Source organism: Pleurodeles waltl, chromosome 7, assembly GCF_031143425.1.
Source record: "Pleurodeles waltl isolate 20211129_DDA chromosome 7, aPleWal1.hap1.20221129, whole genome shotgun sequence".
Lineage (NCBI taxonomy): Eukaryota > Metazoa > Chordata > Amphibia > Caudata > Salamandridae > Pleurodeles > Pleurodeles waltl.
In genome coordinates this window covers 770,583,006-770,588,570 of record NC_090446.1, presented here as the reverse complement: position 1 = coordinate 770,588,570, position 5,565 = coordinate 770,583,006, and the positions used below count along the sequence as shown (strand labels likewise).

General features: G+C 45.6%; 1 pseudogene; it reads right to left on the bottom strand.

Moving 5' to 3' along the window:
* Positions 1-1,088: 1,088 nt before the first annotated feature.
* LOC138246961 (large ribosomal subunit protein uL6 pseudogene) lies at positions 1,089-3,823 on the bottom strand (annotated as a pseudogene).
* Positions 3,824-5,565: the final 1,742 nt, after the last annotated feature.

Sequence of the window (5,565 nt, the reverse complement as noted above, 5' to 3'; positions counted from 1 at the left end):
CTTATTAACCTCAGGCTCATTCTACTGCACCTGCAGCCTAGCGGAAAATGCAATAAAACAAACTCACTTTAGAGATTAAACACAGAATACTTCGGGCCCTCACTCCGGCCAAACTAACATTTACGTAAATGTACCTTAGTTTACATGATTTTAAACACATTAATTTAGTGAATATAAAATTATTATGGAAATAAAATTTTCTAAAACACTATGACATGAACATACTTGCGAATGATAAATAAATGTGGTTTACTCCTAGGATTATTATAATCTGTGCACTTGTATGCATTCTGGTGCACCACATTATTTGAAAAGCCATTTTCACATTTTTACATAAGGAAATAACCACTCCCTTATTTCACATTTCTATGAGACATAACGGCACAAGTTATGCACAAGTTATGCTCTCTCACAAGTAATGCAGAACCAAAGCCCACATCAGTGAAAGCACGCTATTATTACCATCTTGTGCACAAACAGTGAGAGTGCTGTGACTTCCCCAAATTCTGGACTGCATTTATGTGAGGCACTGTAGCAGTTGTTACTCATGGTTCCACAAGCTGATCGTCAGTCTCATGTTTTTGCAGGGATGTCAGAACACTCCATAATAGACACTAGTGTGGCTTGAACACAAGGACAGGATAGATCACTATTTCCTATGAATGGATGGGTTGGTTAAACTTTGCCTGTCTTCTCAACACCCTAATAGTCTGCAGGGTTTATCTTTATGCTCTCCCACTTGCCCAATCCTTGCCTCTAACTGTCCAGTTGTCACTGCACACCACACATTACTGCCTTCCTCACCCATCTGCAACACACACACACATAACCACCGCCAGAAAGTGCATCTATTACTACAAACACGCACACTTTCAAAATCCCAGATCAGTTGGCTTTGCCAGTGCTTGTGTGTTGTAGGTTTGGTAGCAGCTTGTTACATTCCTAACGGAGAAAAGCATTATTATTCTTTTTAATATATTTTTTTATTTTAATTTCGGTCTACAAAGATCTTTTTGATGCTACTTCTGCAGACCATCTGTATTTATTTATTTATAAATAAATATGCAACAGTTGGTAGCTTACAAAGCTTATTTTTCCAACTGCTGGACATTGCCCTTCTCTGAACATCGATACCATCCAGTAAATTATAGATTTCCCCGTTCTTTACAGTCGTAGCTTGCTGGATGAAGGCAGCTGATTTTGAAACCAGTTAATATAATTTCCTTCTGGGCTTGAGAAAGTCCACAGTTAACACCTTGCTTCGTGTACACTCTGAGGATTTACTTCTCCCCCAATACCTTACAGGTTTCCGCGAGTGAGCAGTTATCCTGAATTATTAATACGTTAATAGGGACATGAGTGAACACAAACCTCATCTGGTAAGGAAGGCCCAGTGTGACACCCTTAATAATGTTTTACACATGGCTGCAGATCATTTTCACAGTGGCCAACTCTTTGCAGTTAACCCACCAGTGGTCCACACAAAGCTTCCTATGATTGTTGCCTGTGAGACAGAGCTCAACATTAATACGGTTGAAGTGCCAACTAATACTCCTCCTAGGGCGCTTCATAATAACAGTGTGCCATTTCAAGGTGATGTCTACCTTGTCAGTCTGGTTGTTGAGAATCATCTTTGTTGTCAGGAGTCTGAGAAAAGGAGGAAAGCACTATTAATTATTCATTATGTGCGGCAAACTACGGATTCATTAATGGACTTGTAAAATATCTTCAGAGGCATGTTTATTCTTCCAGTGGAATGCTGTCTGCTTTATGCTATGAAAGTGAAGACTTTAGTACTGAATAACTACATACGGAAGTAGAAAATTATCATACTCAAACTGCTTTAGTAACTACAACAGTTTGAACCATGCCAGACTCTTTTAAGTTCAATAAGTACTGACACGAGCAGTGATGCCACTGTGCTCACTGGTGCATTAAGGTGAGTGCTGAACAAAATGGTCTGCAAGCCATCAGAAGCTAGATGTTATCTAGTACTAAGACAATGCTCAGTTGATAAGACTTCTGACAAAAGTAGATGATGATTACGCAGTGTTGGCTAATCAAGCATCATCAAAGCAACATTAAACAAGTGTACCTGCATCACAAAAAATAGCAAGAATTTCAATGGAATAGGGTCTCGCATTTCTCCGAGTTACAGCTATTAGCAGTTGTAAACTCCCAAACGGACTTTTCTTGCCACATTAAATGGAAAAAAAAGCCCGATAGTGCTGCTACAGTTCACTCATAGTGAAACCTATCGGCATAAGTGCAACCGGCAAGTTACAATATAAAATACAAGTAAACATCAAGTTACCCACAGCAAACACAACCAAGAGGTCCTGAAACTACATTCTGACATTTTACACACAGGATCGCCTCGCACCAGTGCTTCGTGACCCGACAAGCTGTCTATTTGGCTGTTGTTTTTGCGTTAACCAGCTTGCTATAGCGAGACTTGCGTTTATCTGTGAAGTGCTCAAATTAATGAGTACGCGCTTTTCTATTCTATGAAAGGAAGGCACTGACAGTGGAGGGGTGGGCGGCAGGAGTCTAAGTAATTGTTTATACATTTAGGACCGAAGGGCATGCTATGTTATATACGCCTACCTCATTCTCTTCCAGGGGATCCTCATCAATAGTCATAAACATTGAATATTCCCGCCCTCGTGCTGGGACCCCGGAGCATACATAAAATACACACATATAAAAGTATGACATATGCACGAAAAAAATATATATGGCATTTTTAGTAGACAATTTTCATACTAAACTCATGTATATGTGTGTATAGCAGCAATGCAGACTATATTCATAAACAGGCTAAAATGCTTTATTTCTATGGAGCTTTTTTTTTCATTTTCACAGACCCTTTCAAAATTACAATAAGAGAAAAACTTTCCAAAGCCCCAAAGCTGGGCCCAGTGAAAGAAGCAGTAGCAACATCAGTGAAAAAAGAGAAAAAACTGCATTAAAACAATGGAGCATTATTAGCCAATAGGCTGCATGCAGGTTAACACAGGAGAACCATAAAATTCTGGCACCGTGCCTTTAAGACCCTGAGCACCTCCAGTATCCCACCATGCCTCAGGGGTAAAGGAGAGGTGACAGTTGGTTCACAGTTAGGTCAGTTCTTTTTTCAGGCTTCTTCTAAGAGGATCCTGGAGCATTGAGCTCTCAGTGTTTCTGAGTTTTTCCCAAGAAAATACTTAAAAACAGCGTTTTTTCTACTTTCACTCGACATTTTACACCTTTGTCTGAGTCAAGAGATTTTTTTCTGACTGGAAAATGCCTTCTCTTTTTGTGAAGTGCCCTTCCTGTGGGAAGAAGAAGGCCCAGTCAGATCCACACTCTCTTTGCATTGTGTGTTTGCCTCAGAGTCACTGCCCTGACACTTGCAGACAGTGCAAGAACATGTCAAAAAGGACTCTGAAGGACAGGGAGAAGATCAGACTTCATGGTCTTCATGAGAGGCAGAAGACATCGTCCTCTTCGCTTCCCAGGCAACCAACAAGCCATTCTCAGGAGAGACAGGCTAGATCGACGTCAGCAGGTAGGAAGGTACCTGTTTGTTCCCCGTTGACGTCATCGCTGCCACATCACATCGTCATAGATCGCGACCCGACCGACGTCGAGGGATACGACGTCGAAGGTACATAGCCACCACAGGGGCAGATCTCCATCGACGGCAACCCACCGATCGCCGTCGAGCCAGCACTGGCGTGCCCATTCGCCGTCGAAGGCCTCGCACCCCTCGACAGCACGAAAGACGATGTCGAAATTGCCTCAATGGCGAGAGCAAAGACATCCACCGTCTATGGCCCATCACTCGATGGCGAGGCACACGACGTCGAGCAGGTCGCGGTCAAGGGACCGCCGGTCACCGTCGAGGCGCTCAACGTCGAGACCAGAGCAACCCACGTCACTCCCTTCGACGTCGTTGCAACTGTCGACGTCGACACAAGTTTTGCCTGTCTCACAAGGAGAAGAGCGTCAGCTACTGCCGGCGGATAAGACCACTCCAACAACTCCTGTGGTCTCCATAAGGAGTGCTTCATCTGGACGGTCGAGAGCCGCATCGTCTGGGCATGTCTCGCCTATCAACTTGTTGCCAAGGTGGTTGGAGAGCCTTAATAAAATGACTGCTACTCCAGACTCGCAGTACTCAAGGATGTACTCACCTTCGGTTTCTCTCCCGAGAACACCATCGCCAACAGCGCAGGAAGGACGGGCTCGTTCTGCGTCTCGCCAGTCGGCCACTAGGCCTCGACGCGCCGCTAAAACATCTTGGAGCAGGTCACGCTCCCAGAGAAGATCCAGATCACGATCACGCCGTCGCAGAAGGTCTCCTTGGTCCACATCGTCGGGGTCTTCAGTAAGAGAGTACTCTCCGACCCTAACGGATTCTCCACCAGCTAGAGTTTCCCCAGTGGACGATATCACAACTTTTAACGAGGTACTTCTCAGGGGAGCACAAAAGCTGAATATTGAGCTCCCGGAGCCTTCATCCTCCTCATCCGTGATCTTTTAAACCCTGCAACACAGGGCGGTTTCAAAGAAATTGTTACAGCTGATGCCTGGTCTTTTACAACCAACATGGACACCTTTTTAGCACCAGCCAACCTCAGATCAGCTCCTGCTAGGATCTTAAAGAAATACAAGGCACCTGAGTAAGATCCTATGTTTCTCAGGACTGATCCACCGCCGGACTGAGTCATATTGGCCGCAGCCCGGAAGACACACTCAGTGGCATCATCCTCCACGGTTTCACCAGACAAGGAGAGTAGACACCTGGACTCTCTGGGGAGGAAGATGTGTGGCACGGCGGCTTTCGTGAGGAAGGTCTCCAGCGCCTCCGCACTCCTAGGCAGATACGACCGGTCAATCTGGGACTCGCTGAGCAGGTTCACAGGAAAGCTGCCTAGAGAGGACAGGCAGGATTTTCAGGAGATCCTTCGGGAGGGAAGTCTGGTCTCCAATCAGGTCATCAGTGTGGCAGCAGATGGGGCAGACTTAGCAGCACATGGTTACGCGCATGGGGTTTGTGCGAGAAGGTCTTCCTGGCTGAGACTCACAGGATTGAAGCAGGAAGCGCAGCAGCGTATCCTAAACCTTCCGTTCAACGGAAACTCGCTTTTTGGAACCCACACAGATGAGGAGATGGCGCGTATGAAGACGGAAGTGGACACCATGAGGGCAGTGGGCCTTGAGAAAAGGAAAGACTTCAGGCGAAGGTATAGACCTTACAACAGGTGCCCATTCCAGCAGAGGGTTCAAGCCCCTCATTGGTCCCAGAGGCCACAACAGAAACAAGGGCGTCCACTCTTCCAATCTCGTAAAGCCAGAAGAGACCGAGGGTCAAGCAGACCTCAGCAGTCTACACCCAAAGCTCCTGCAAAACAATGAGGACTCGCTTCCCTTAACATCGTGCACCACTCCGGTTGGGGGAAGTATCACAGCGTTCATTCACGAGTGGCGTGGCATAACAAAAGACAAATGGGTGCTGAACATTGTAGAGAATGGGTGCTCTCTTCTTTTCCGACAACCTCCTCCTCACTTGCCACCAAC